At 36.9% G+C, this 15,062-nt stretch overlaps 1 pseudogene; it reads right to left on the bottom strand.

The window, feature by feature from the left end:
- Nucleotides 1-14,882: 14,882 nt before the first annotated feature.
- On the bottom strand, nt 14,883-15,018 carry LOC145765720 (U1 spliceosomal RNA; annotated as a pseudogene).
- Nucleotides 15,019-15,062: the final 44 nt, after the last annotated feature.

Raw genomic sequence — 15,062 nt, 5'->3', positions numbered from 1 at the left:
CATACAAAAAAATAATTGTTGCAACACCTTTTAACATAAAATCTGAAAAATTGATTATTATTATTAATACTAGTCAACATGCTACTAGCCAAAAATTCCATCATAAAATTACCATTAACACTGGTGTCATACGCGCTGACTTCCGAGGGGGGCCAAGGGGCGGCACCCCCCGTAAGTTTATTGTTGAGGAACAACAAAAATGGCTATTAAAAGTGGTGTTTCAAAGATAAAACACTTCGCGAAAGAGATTTAGATCATTTAAACGGACTTAAAGAATGCCGAAAGTGAAAAACAGCCTACGTTGCTCTTGCCCGCAAAACAGAGGCTGATCGCATGGCTTTCTCTGGAACGCGAATTATTGAAATGCGCACAGCACGCGCGCTCACAGTAACACACTGCTTATCTTCCGCGCGTGAGGAGCAACTTCAAAGTCTGCGAGCTGCGAGGTTGAATGTTTATTCTCATTTCAGGAATTATCAAAACGTCTGTTAGATTTTTGTAACTTCAAACATGAAATCGATTTTAGCAAACTATATATCGAGTTGAAACTATGACACAACGAACAATTACGTGAACAAAGCTCAAAGAAAACATGCATTTTTCAAAACTGTCATCCGTGTTTTGCTTTAATAAGCACTGTATTGATCTTGATGTATATATATATTTTGAAAATACATACATCTCATACACTCCTCAATATACTCCTCATACACTATCATACAACTCCTGTACTACGTAGCTATTTTAAAAGACTATAAAGACTTTCGATAAAAAACAGAAGAGAAAACACTTTGCCGTTGTTAATGCTTTGAAGGGAGGCTAAGTAATTAAATGAGGTTAATAAAACTGATAGCGGGTTTCCACTCTGCTTGAAATGATTTTTTGCGTTTTATTGCGATAACTTCACTGCCTTGATCGTTGTTATTGACTGGCACAAAAAGGAAATGAATCGGCTTGTTTTCCAACTGTTCCAATTATGAGCTAACAATATCAAAAATTTTACGACTAGGCGTACTGCAGGCCTCGAAATTTGTACTTTTTTCCGGCGGTCAAGCATGTCCTACCCGGACTGGCCCTTTCAGCGGACATTTAATATCTCAACCGGACATATTTTTTGCATGTAGATTTTGCACAAAATCACGCTACAGTATTGCGGAGTCGAGTTTGTAGAAGATTTTCTACAACAGAGTAACTCTGCAATGGATCATGGCTTAATTAACCGACCCTGAAGTATAATGGAGCAGATTGCTTGCAAATAAATCAGTGCGTCAATGACAGTCGTGTAATGACGCAATAAACACAATTGAAAACAACAATCCAAATTTCCTAATTACAAAAGCAACTACGATCACTTATTCCGTGGTTTTCGCGTTATAGAATCGTTGTGCCAAGCGATTATTGCCGGCGCGGGGTCGTAAATCTCCAGCTCAGGACGGTCCAGACAAATGCGCATTAGTGACTCAATAGTGTTAGTGTTAACTAACTAACACAATAGTGTTAGTCTAACACCCTCCCTTCTGTGCAGAAATTCTATTTCTATCAGTATCAGCGTGAATAAGGTCGCCACATTCGCCTAAGCACGTGCGGAACCCAGCTGAGACTTGCTTCTCTGTGACGTTTCTTTTTAACAAACGATTAATGCAACGCAATAACCCTCATTGTTAAAATTAGAATACATATCCTGCCGAAAAGTTCAGACAACTTTATTTCAAGGCAACATTGCAAGGCGTTGAAATGATGTAAAAATGGCTACTTTTGCCATCAGCTCGTTAACCACGCCACTCTAATGTGATCTTGATCTTTAAAGCAATTGGCTGTACTACTGTATTGCTTCAGCTCCGTATTTGTTCGCATTAAACAAAAAATTGTAACAATTCAAATTTAAAATATATTTTTGCTGCATTAGCTCTATTTTTGTCAAGAATTGCCGGCGGTCATTTATGACCGACCAATGAGTCGGCTTCGGCAGACATTTGAGGTCATTCCGGAGGTCATGTCCGCCATGACCGCCGGAATTTCGAGGCCTGGTACTGCATGTGTAAAATTAATCGTTTCAAGCAGCGGTTCTTATAAATTCGGTTTGCGACCTAGGTGTCAATATAAACAAGACAGTAAGCTTAATCAAAGACTATTTTAATTGAGTAAAATAGCGATATGGTTATGACGTCATCACCTTTCTCGCCCCCCAAGGTTTTTTTAAAAGTCGGCGCCTATGACTGGTGTTACCATTTCATAATACACCAGAAAGCACTGACATCCAACGATAGATTTTAAACAAGGATTAACTTCATTAATGGAAGCATTAACACTTAGCATAGTTGTGAAGTGGAAATGCTAAAAAACACAAAGACTCTACTGCACATTGTCAGGCCTGTTAAAGTACGGAATGGCCCGTTTCGGTGAGTCTGATCCCCATTCAGTGATTTTTTCAATTTTTTTTTGTAAATTACTGGGTACCGTAGCCTAATTATCATTGCCGTTTTAGGGTTAGGAACTCACCAAATAGTAGCAGACCCGTTAAAGTAGCATGTACATTATAAAATTGTACAGTTGTTTTTTAATACTAGGGTGCACAACCAGTGTGTTCACATTTAGAAGGTAGGACAAAATCGGGTAATTGCATACTGTTTTAATGTATGAATTGTTTTATCACATCAAAATCCAAAATCACAAACTGCAAAAGCCATTCTTTGCACAGCTGGACTTTGTTGAGGCAAAAACAAGGACAACCAAAGAAATCACACTGCAACAAAACTAAAATAGCATGTTTGAAACAAATGTGCATTGCACAGATAGTCAAAGTTCAGATTGTGATGTTACAGATATCAGTAAAGATGCAAAAGTCCAATTGCCACCGTTTACAGAAAAATGCTTTGATCATTTATTATGTTCTGGGACGATTGCACACAATACACTGTCGAGTAGTATACCATTAATAAACTCTTCCAAGTTTAACCAAAATTGCAAACAGTTATGATTAAATCAGTTTCAAAGCCTATTGCAACTGAGTTAGCACACACACACTCTCAATAGTAACGCCTATTCACGACAAACTATTTTTCTTGAATTGGTTTAACGCATAAATTGGATAATCCCATTAAAATGTCTGGAAAATAGGTGATACAATTTTATAAACCGATTTCATCTGTATTTGTAATGGACTATGAAGTAAATGCTTTGTGTAAGTATGGCATTTATAAATTGTTTTTGCATGCTTGAGGTACTATAGAACACATGATCAGCAACAATATCAAGCTCTGTTGAATGGAAGAACTGCTAGCCTCTCAGCAGCTTATCAACTGAGTGTCAGCTCGCATAGCCGAGTGGTGAGAGCCTTGGTGAAGCACTCAAGAGGACGTCAGTTCAACAACGCTGAAGAGCATGCAGCTGTGTCTCCAGCAAGACTCTTAAAGGCATGCCTGAAAAGTGCAAGTGGACACATAGATTGGCTTCCTTGCCTTCCCGTCCACTTGATCTAAATCTTCAACCACCAGGTGTAAGTACGTAAGCCTTGATACGATAAAAAACTATCTAAATATCTAAACGTGTTTTCACATGACATACTTGATGGGCCATGCATTGGAAAAAAATCTTTTTTGCACATTTAATTCCTAAATAATTTTTTTTATCTAACTGTTATGCAAACGCTTGAAACCATGTGGTATTCAGAATTTGTTTAAAATGTTTAATGTAAAGCACCATTTGTCTAATGAATTATTGTATATACCATTAGAAGTTGTGATGCAACATCACCATTAAGAAGTGAGAGGTAGGAGGAAGATGTGATGAGCAAAGTGAAGCAAGAGTCGAGACAAGGGCTGCATGAAAAAAAATTGGCCAATCTAAGTTCACAAAACTTTCTGTATAATTTACAATTTGTGGGATTGTGAGCCCTTTGATTTAAAAGACAGATAGCTTCTTTGTGTTTCTGCTTCTGCTGAGTTTGGTTTAACCCTTTAAGCTTTAGTTTAAGATAATTTGACGACTTGACCATTTAGGCTGGATGGCACAGCAGTCAAAAACAGCCACCTACAAAATTTTGGGAAATGATTTCTGCCGAGTGTGGACAAAGTGCTTGGACTAAAATTAAATTTTAATTTACTATGTCCTTAAATAGATTTAGTAAGTGTTTGATGGTGCATATTTATAGTATCAAAATGTTTCAGAATGCGTTTCAGAATCTTTCAGAATGCGTCATCAGTTTATCATAATTTAGCTTTATTTTCAAGTATGAGTGATAAACCTGACAGCTATCATTGAGCTTCATCGAGCAGGCAAGGCCAATTCAGAGATAATAAAGCTTCTTGAAGCACCAAAATTGTTAGCAGGCTTAAAGAACTGAACAGTGCCGCAGATTGCCCTCGAAATGGGAGACCACGAACTTCTCATACCCCAAAGGTCATTAATGCGGTTCGAGCCAGAATCCGCTGCAATCCCGAGAACCATGTGGAAAATGGCTCGCGAAATGGATGTGAATGAAAAGACGATCAGGAAGATCATTAAAACCAATCTGAAGTTGTCCTCCATCAAAACGTAAACTTGCCAACACCTCACAGACCTCCAAAAAGAAAGGAGACTCGATCGAGCTAAAATTCATCTGAACAAAATGAAGTCAGGTATAGACACAGGAGAGATCATTTTCTCAGATGAAAATATGTTCAATGTCAAAGCAGTGTGTAACCGACAAAATGATCGTATCCTTCCTCAGCCATCTGCAGACATTCCTGACTCCATGAAAAAAGTTATCATGCACCAGAAACCGTCTTCTGTCATGGTGTGGGCCACTGTCCCCAAAACCTGGAGGTCTCCCCTCATTTTTGTTCCACAAGGCGCTAAAGTTAACACCAATTCGTACAATGAGACAACTTTGACTTCTGCCCTTGCAGAGGCTAAGAAACACTTCAAAAAGAAGCCATTCACACTCCAACAAGACTATGCACCATTCTACACGCCCAAGAAAACCCAGGAATGGTGCCAGAACCATTTTCTCATTTCTGGAAGCAAGGAAGTTCGGCCTCCCTTAGCACCAGACCTGAATCCAATGGACTTTTGTGTTTGGTCCATTTTGGAGGCAGATGCCTGTGTTTCATCCCATGACCCAGTTGAGGCGTTGAAGTGATCTCTCAAAAAAGAAAGAGGCAAAATACCCCAAGAAAGTTTCAGAAGTAGATTTCAGCGTGTTATTCAGGCCAGAGGGGGACGTATTGAATAAAACTTTGTACGATTGTTAGTTTGTCTTGGCAATACAACGTTAAAATATTTTGCGACTTTATTCACTATTTACAGAAATATTACACTTTAAAGCAGTCCAAGGACTTTGTCCGCACCCTGTAGGTCTATTTGTCTATTGTTTTAATTAAAAAACATGATTTTCATTCCACTCTATTGATAGATGGATAATATCTAATAAAATTAAACCATTTTAATGCTGAGTAGCAAGTACCAACCAGAAACAAGAGTTAGGAGTATTTTAAAAATGTTTTGAACAGGTTATGGAACTCATGTCTAGTTATTAAATGATTTAAGACAAGCATCCCATCCATTGAAGCTTAAGCCATTGAACAAGATCCTCCTCATACAACGTGCCAAGTCAGTTATTGTTTCTTGTTCAAATTCCATCATACAACAGAAAAATTTAACACCTGAGCAATTTAACGAGTTTCGTTAAAGTTAATACACCGGTACCTGGTGCAGTGTATATATATATTATAAAGTGTTTACACAACATCATGCAAACCAGCCATAATTTTAGTTCTGCCTTAACCACACAAGACATCAGCACTTATGCTATCACATCTTTCACACAAGACCAAAATTTCGCTTAGAAAATCATTTATCTATTTACATCAGTCTTAGCCGGTTGTATTTGCATAGGCTATAGCCTAGCCAGTGACCGCTTTGTTTCAGCTCAGTCTTTGAACACATGCCAGGTTTGCAATTTGCTCAATAGCTGTTGAGATCATATCAAAATGAATATATGTGATATGATATAAAGAGTCAATGTGCGATTAAATCAAGTGTTTCAAACTTTCTAACAAAGTTTAAACATATAAAATGGCTAGCGTATGCCTCTGCAACAGTCATGCAACAAATTGTGGGTACCATACGATTACATGACATCTTGACCCAGCCAACTTGGCATGACTGATTTTGCATATGGACAACTTGCCACATGACTTTTAACCAATGAAATTATTAACTGCAACATTTCATATACCATAACCTTAAATTGCTTAACACTATAAGCCCACCATATTGGTATTGCATTCTTGCTCATAACACAGAAATAAGCTTATAGTCTAGCCTACTCTATTATCAGAAGTTTTAAAAGCAAATGCAATCTAAAGAAATACACTAAATTAAACCAACAACAGAAAGTAATGAGTATGGCTGCTACAATCTCAGCACTAATGTGTCTTCACATGACAAAAATCATCAACATGTTTTCTCATTTGAAATAGAGTGGCTTGCTAAAAAAGAATCAACATTACCATATATCATACATATCATATGGACGGCAGGATTTTCTAATTTAAAGAAAACTGCAACAAAATTTATTTGGAAACCATCGACAATAGGATACCAATAGTACACGCATTTGTATGAGTAGCCTACTACATTTTAGTGCGCAGTAAAATCCATGCTCACTCACTATTCACTTAGCAAAAATTGCTCCACAAGTTGGGCTTAATAAATGACACTCAGATAGTTACATTAGCATATCTTTGTAGCTAGCGATGTACTGTACTATATGTGAAGCTATACCTATAATATAGCATATGCACTAGCGACTAGCCTATTCAAGAGTAGCTACAATATTGTTTGAAACCTGAAGTTAGATATATGGTTATTTCATCGCATCACTACAAGTAATCTGAATGTTAAAGTGTTTAAAAGTTTTACAAAATCTATCAGGGCAGAGAAAAACTAGGAACTGAAAAGACCACAATACTGTACTTGCAACTTATAGGTGAAACCATGAAAGTCGAGTTTGAGTACCTAAGTTGCAATAATGCAATCGCTTCCGCTTTAAGCAACAATATATGACAAAGTTTTCCGTTGTATGGAACAGTTTCCGTTTTTGCAAAGGTTTTCCGCTTAAACCACAGTAATTGATAAGAATCAGTAATTGATAATTCTCTCTTGCATCAGCTTGCTGGGCGTGCAGTTGTTCTCTTGCGTTATATTGCCTTTTTCATTATTTTTGCATTTAATTGATAAGAGTTTGATTAATTAATTATAATTATGGAAATGTTTATCAAAACCCCGGATCCAAACTCGAGGGTTATCTTAAATCCATATTGAAACGTTTCTTTGAGAGCTTAATCCTTGCAGTTCTGCATACTTGTGAAGGTCTTGAGGCATTAACGCAGGCCCGGTAACCAAAATTAAAATATGTTGATTGATTGAATCTTTATCCTCGGACTGGGAAAGTTTCTTGCAGAGCTTAATCATGGCAGTTTCGCATAGGGGAAGGGAAGGTAGCCTAATTTGATACACTTTTAACATTTTTGCCTGTTAAATGAAAATTACGTGACACAAACCATTGATTTTAAGCTGAAATGAAAGTCTGATCCCTTACTCACTTTTTAAAAACATTTTCACTTTTCTATTTTTGTTACTTTTTTTATAATTGAAATTTTGAAAACGTCACTCAAATGTATCAATTTACCTTCCACGGAAAATAAATTGATAGGCTACACCCGGAAGGTAATTTGATACAGTAAAACTAATACAGAAATCCCCTTTGACAGCAAAGCAACAAAGGAAAATTTAATATGTGGTTGGCGTGCTTGGGTGCAAGGATGACTGTTGAGGCCTATATATGCGGCGAAGCTTCTGCAGTGGGATGAACATGGGAAGAATCATTGGCTGGAGTTCTTATTCAATGGGGGTGCTTTGCACTTTTCTCATTTTTTGACAGCAGATGGCGTATAGGCCTACGAAAGCCTATATAATAGTTGTTTCCCAAAGTAGCAGGTCTTCTTAAGAATAACTTATTTAAATCAACTAGAATTCAGGGGTCACCAACCTTTTTTGCATACGGGCCACTTTGGCGCTAAGGAGAGCTGTGGCGGGCCGCACAAATACAATTTTAGGTAGGTTGACTGTTATGCTAGAAAAGAACGCATCTCGTACCCAATATCCAGCGTTACATGTTGTTACTATTTATCTTAGAATACCGTAGCAACAAAATTAGTCGAACAATAACGCTACTGCCAGGCGAAGCTCCTTTAACAACACTTTTGACTTCTATACCAATGTCTAATAAACGAGGCTACTTTGTTTTGGGCCCTTATAGCGAGGCTATAGCGACTATTCATCGCCAAGCAAGATTGGTGTTGTCATTTCGCTTCACAAAAGTATTTTGCAATAAACAGTTTCAGTACCGTAGCCTATATTGTGGAAATCACCGCAAAAACGTTTCTATCGTCTCATGAACAGCGTTCCCTCTAAAAAAGCAATTTAGTTTTTCATCCTTTTTGTGAGAGTCTACAAAACCGTCTTTCTTTGATTATATTAGACAACTGTCACTTGCGGTGTTTATCAGCATAGTGCATTGGAATAACTTTAAGCGACCCCCACCTAGAACTACAATCTGATTGGTCGGTCGGTGGAATCGTATGCAAAGCGAAAATATGCTTCCCGGAAAGTATTTTTTGCCTTCATGCACTTTAACTCCTCAAGAAAAGTGTTTTTGGTTATACAACATTTATTACAGTCACAAAAACAAATTTAATATACTGTATCAATTTACCTTCTCCACATGTAGCCTATCAATTTACCTTTTTTAAAAAAAGTTAAAAAATTCTGATTTTTGTAGTATGCTTGGATGCACATTCCAGAAAATACGTGACATGCTCTTGAAACCTTATTAATGAACTGTCAAATAAGTTTGGTTTCATCTTTCATTAACTTTTCTTTAATTTTCCAGACGAAAATAATCATGAGTCAAAAATTTTACGAAAATACTAAAAAAACACACTTTTTACAATTTTATGCCATAAAAGCACGAGTTAGCTGCATGGTGCAATTTTTGTAGGCATCATTTTCACAGATCTTCCACCTAATGACAATATTTTTGATTAATATTTTTTGTACATTTCTGTAGGGGGGTGTATCAAATTACCTTCCGTATCAAATTACCTTCCCTTCCCCTACTTGTAGAGGCTTTGAATCACTGACGCAGGCCCGGTCACCGAGATTGAGAGTGAAGTTTCCGATTGTTGAAGTCTTGTTGCCGGGGAATTATTCCATCCATTAGATGCCGACACCCCGAGAGTCGAACCAGCGCCGCTTAATCTTAAAGCTTCTTCATTTCGGAAGTCACGCGCTAACCAACTGAGCTATTGTTGCTAAAGTGTTGTTTATAAATTATTCTATGCACTGGGTGCGGCTGAAAAGAGAATTGTCGTAAAAATGCGTTGCTTGAGCGCATACCTGGAAAATAAATTGTAAATTAAAGAAATTATGCAAAAAAAAATTGTTCAAAGCTAACAAGACCAAGAATTTAAGATGAAATTTATTTCTCGAAAACGTGTAGGCTTATCATTCTAACCACGGCGAACTAGAGAAACAAGATCCAAAACGATTGTAGGCTAGGCCTATACTTCTTTAAGTCCTGAGGTGTTCACTTTAGCAGCCCACTTCAACGATCGTTGACTATACGGTGGTATAGTCAAGGTGTCAGAAAAAAAAACAGAGCTAAAACTACATTCTGTTAATCTCGATGAGCTATAATTTGTGTCAGCACTCAGCCTCTGTGAAAGACTTTGAACTGCTAAGTGATACTTCCATCGATCCTATCTTATTCCGAAGATGAATTTTTAAAAGAACTACATCACAATCAATCATTTTGCTTAGGTGTATTGACAAAAAATGTTTTAAAGTGTTAATTTTCTGATGACCTAGCTTGAAAAAAAAATTAATTAATGTCACACTTAACACATTTCTTTGCCTAGTCCTTCGTCACTAGCAGCCTTTATCCAACTGAACAGTTTGCAAAACATTGGTTTTAAAAAGTAGTTTAACTATCAAACCTCGCAGAAAAAGTGTTGATTATGAAAAAATGTAACACCTACGCAAAGCATTTCATTTTATTCCTGGCCTGATATTTGATTGAAAAACTGCAGTTATTCCTAAGTAAATATCGTGGGTCCAATTATTATATTTTGGCTTTGTTAAAACGTGAATAAGCGCTTTTGCAATTGCTTGAATAGCCAACCGTTGAAACAATTGTACCAACAGTCAACGTAAAGCAACGTTTTTTTACCGATTGCACGATTTTTTTTAAAACGCAAAGACTAACCTACCTCAAAGCATACCAGCTCAGTGGCCGAGTGGTTTCGCCTTCGGCTCTGGTGCTGGTAGATCTGAGATCGATTCCAGGTCGGGTCAAACCGAAGACTTTAAAAACAGTAACGATTGTGTTCTATCCTGCATAGCGCAGTGAGAATGAGTCGGGTAATAAAAATGTGATAACATCGTAAACCTGATATAAATTAAAAATTAGCCCAGTCGCTAAAAGACCTTGGCTGTTAGTAGAGCGACAATAAATAAAACCATAACATTATTACCTGAAAGCATAACCAGCAACGTCATGGAAAACCTTCAAAAGCATTATCAATATAGACAACAAAACAACTAAGCCTACAAACGTTGGCTACAATTTTTACATTGTTTCAATGACTAGAGATGTTAAAATAATGTAAAAATAGCAATGACTGCTAGTTGTGAACGGTTTTGAAACGTTTTGCTAAAATGCTTTTTAAGCTCGAACGAAGCCGAAAATGAACCCTTGAAGAACAATGTTGTTGATTGAAATGGCTTTTTGCTTCCACTTTGATTATAAATGAATTTTGAGGCGCATTAGCCTATGTTTATCCCGGTAACCAAAATTAAATTTTGAATCGAAACCAATTGAAAAAATGCCCATTTGCTAATAATAACCAGTAAGTCGTATGGTGTAAGATTAGCCTACCATATTTAGCTTGCATTGACGATAATTTTTTAGTTTGCAGGAACTAGTTTACTCATTTGGATAGATTTTGTATTGAAATCAAAAAATATGATATAGGCTACTCTTGACGTCGCATAGGCTATAATGTTTTATATAGATGACGTAGTTCGCTTACTCAACCCAATGAACCACGACCATGGAGGATATTTTCAGTGGAGAACGCAGGATTTTCTTACTGGAAGAGGGGAGCGTACGATGTAATTTGACATTTTTTTTATTAAGAGTAGCCTAATGCTACTTTATAGTCTGATCAAGATTTAGGGTAGCCGCGGCTATCTGTTTGTAAAATACAAACACTCACGGTCTTTGCGTATGTCACTGTACTTTTGAGTTGAATTTTTAGATATGTGAATATGAAAAGCATGCTAGTAAGCCTGAACAGACCTAAGTAAAAACTGTAGCCTAATTGTTCCATTAACAGGCAAGGGTTTTAGATTAAATCATGAATCGAACCTCTCTGTGAAAGGTCAGATATCGAATGCAATTTATTATGGTACCGGTAGCCTACTAAACAAAAAGTATCCCTTTCTGAACATACAGTAGGCTATAAACAAGTCACATACCGTATATAATAGGCTAAGACACAACATATTTCATAATTTTGATTGAGAAATATGATAAATGCCCAGCCTACAATTTAATCACAAGGTTTGTAGACATGTTCATCATCTTTAACCAACCTGTTTCTGTTACAAATATACGCAAACCACGCAACGAGTAGGCCTATTTAATTAAAATACCTTTTTGCTACGAAATGCAATCTTAACGTAACTGAAATGAAAAACGTCTTCGTACTTATTCTCCACAGGAAAGGCATCAGTTCAGTGGCCGAGTGATTTCGCTTTCGACTCTGGTGCTGGTCGATATGAGATTGATTCCAGGTCGTGTCAAACCACAGACTTTAAAAGCAGTAGGCCTACCAATTGTGTTCTTCCTTGAAAAACGCAGTGAGAATAAGTTGGGAAATCATGATAATTGAAATTAAAAATGAGCCCTGTCGCTAAAAGACCTTAGAAAGCTGTTGTAGAGCGACAATAAATACAACTGTAACATTAATATTATTCCACAGAAAAGACGGTCAAATAGGCTACCCGATGCAATATAATCAGAGATGGGCGTGATCTTGATCTTGATCTTCAAGATCACTTTTTTTTTGGTGATCTTGATCTTGATCTAAGATCACTTTTTTTTTGTGTGATCTTGATCTTGAAGAACAATAAGATCAAGATCACTTTAAAATTGAATTTTACTTCCTACATAGAGGCATTTTTTTAGAACTCGTACTGTACAAAGTAGTTAGTGGCAACTACTAACATTAAGCCACTGTTAATATGATATGTGCCCAACAAAAGACGATTTAAAGTCTCCATCAAATCTGGTCAGTGTTGCCATTTCAAAATTGAAAAAGTTTTTTGTGTTGGTCATAATGAAGAAGTCAACTTCCGTGTACTTTATGTTTACGTATAATAAAAATGATTTAATGTGAATTTTAAAGAAATGTTTGCTTTTATTGACCCAATTTTAGATGTTTCAAAAGTCTAGAATGGCGGTGTTAAAAAATCTGGATTCTAGCCGACTTTGGTCATGTAAAGTGGTTTATTGCAGCAAATCAACCAGACCAAGACTTGTTTAGGGTCTGAGTATGGAGCGGTTTGTCGGACCGCAAACCTCTGAACTTTTTTGATAGCAGACAACAGTATCAAAGTTGCCAGGTGGGTAAATAGTGCAATAAACATTTACATACGGTAATGCAGTGAAAGTTAAAACTACTTAGTAACACGAATAAAAACTCCCACATGAACCAGACAAAAATTTGGTAAAAAATGATGCGGTTTAAACTTTATTTTTATTTATTTATTATAAATAAAAAGTATAAAGCTAATTGCAAATTTTGCGACTTTTCAGAACTACTGTAATTAACCTCGGCCTTGGGGGTGACGTTGCGATTCTAAGCAAACTACGTCAACAATTGATATAGGCCTATAATAGCAACAGTCACTAACTTATTACAATTCTTAGGCCAGCGATCGAGTAGTTAAAAGTAAAAGTTAGCAATACCAACTATATACCTTTACCCAGATTGCTTATAGTTATTATTTTTTGCAACATCATTGATCAAAAACTCCATTTTTTTTCAAGTACACAAAAAGTGATCTTGAAAGTGATCTTGATCTTCAAGATCACGATCTTGATCTTGATCTTCAAGATCACATAGTTTGGTGATCTTGATCTTGATCTTCAAGATCACCAATACTGGTGATCTTGCCCATCTCTGAATATAATTATGTGGACAGTGGATTGCATTCATGATTTCCATTGCACGAGACTACCCAATTAAGCAACAAATTTTTAACAAAAAAGTAGGCTTATGATAACGTTAGTGAAGACCGTCTTGCAGCCTTCAGCATTAACACAATTACAAACTTATGTTTTTTGACCCGTCTTGCTGCTCGCTTCGGTTTCAACACGTCTTTTCCAACCGAGAAAAGTCTTCCCAACACTGGAAAGAATTGAGGTGTTAGTTGGGCTATAGGCTACTATATATTACTGAATGAACAGACGTTTCAACTCGCTTTGAGAAAGTTCAAGAACTTGCTTCGTGTCCGAAAAAAAAAGGCATCGACAAGTGACTAATTCTTTCCGTACCGACGTTTCATGAGATGGCACCAATGAGCACTCTTGATAACGCACCATGGCCGATCTTCATAGCAACTGTCCATACAAATCTTAAATATATCAGCCAAAGCTATGTGGGCTAATAAAGCTATATAGCTTAAATATAATTATGTTGTTTATTTTATTTTTGTAACATTTTATTTTTTTTTCCTTTATAGCCTATCTTAAATTTTTCTGAAGGTGTTGCGACCGTGCCAAATTTCTTTCAACTCAATAACTTACTTCGGTCACAAGCACGTTTTAACGTTCGCGTTTTGTCGCTTCTACCTTTTTCTCGACCTTTGCTATGTTGACGTGTATTTTTTTTTGGTACGATGGTCAGAAATAAAAAGCAATTGAACTGAACTGAGTCAATGACAACACAACGAAGAATTCAATGTCACTCTTGTTGGTATCAACGTGGCTTGGGTGTTTCCGGCAATAGTCGAATGATTTTTGTTTCGATGTTTTCATGGACTGTTTTTATAAAAAAATCTCCAAAAACAATGAAATGATTTTTTTTCGTTTAAAATTGTAAAGTAGCAGGAGTGTGACTGAAACGAATGTAGCTCATCAGGCATCACCTATGTTACTCGTGAACTGACTATGTCGACTTAGTTGTATAAAAAGTGAAATTCATATGCACTGCAGAGAATGTGCTAGGCCTACATGTGGTGATTGTACTTTGAAAGCAGTTGTCAAGTTAAGGAAAGGATACTATTGCTACTCACACAATTATGTACTCGACTCGACCGTTACGCAAACAAGAAGGAGCTAGTCACTGCCCACTTCTGGGCAGGGCCTCTGAGAGAAATTTTCACTAGGGGTACGAAGAGTCATTCCGGGCCCCTAGTGAAAATTTCTCTATGCCCCTCCCCCCCAGGACAGGAGAATAACCAACTTTAGTGATTTAATTTAGGGTGCTTTTAACAGAACATGTTTGCACGTAAGGCATTAAGTCACCACTTTAGACACCTAATTTCTTTCCGGGCCCTTTTGCTACATGACGGGCCCCCCAAGGGCTAACGAATAACAACATTTACGCTTCTGGGTGATGGTAAAATAAATTTTTATGGTTTACCTTTTATAGAAATATAAAAAAGTAGAAAGTACAAGAAATTAATATTTTTTTCTTTCATGATCAGCAATTAGAATCCACCAAACGAAACTGGGACTCATGGCAACTTTTTTTTTTTTTTTTTTTTTTAAGGGATAGCGCGAACGCAGTCCCCACTAACAGAAATTATACGACCGAGTTACCCACATTTGGGGTAATCACAGAGGTCAACTTCTCCGAAGTGCAATGGTGAAGTCTCGCCCTGGGCCCACCGCCTACTAAAACATTAAAAAAATCAGAAAAAATAGCGTCTCCAAGTGATAACTTTAC

This window comes from Aplidium turbinatum, chromosome 2 (genome assembly GCF_918807975.1).
Source record: "Aplidium turbinatum chromosome 2, kaAplTurb1.1, whole genome shotgun sequence".
In the NCBI taxonomy this organism is placed as follows: domain Eukaryota; kingdom Metazoa; phylum Chordata; class Ascidiacea; order Aplousobranchia; family Polyclinidae; genus Aplidium; species Aplidium turbinatum.
Note: the sequence above shows the minus strand (reverse complement) of the source record. Positions and strands in the feature narration are given on the sequence as shown.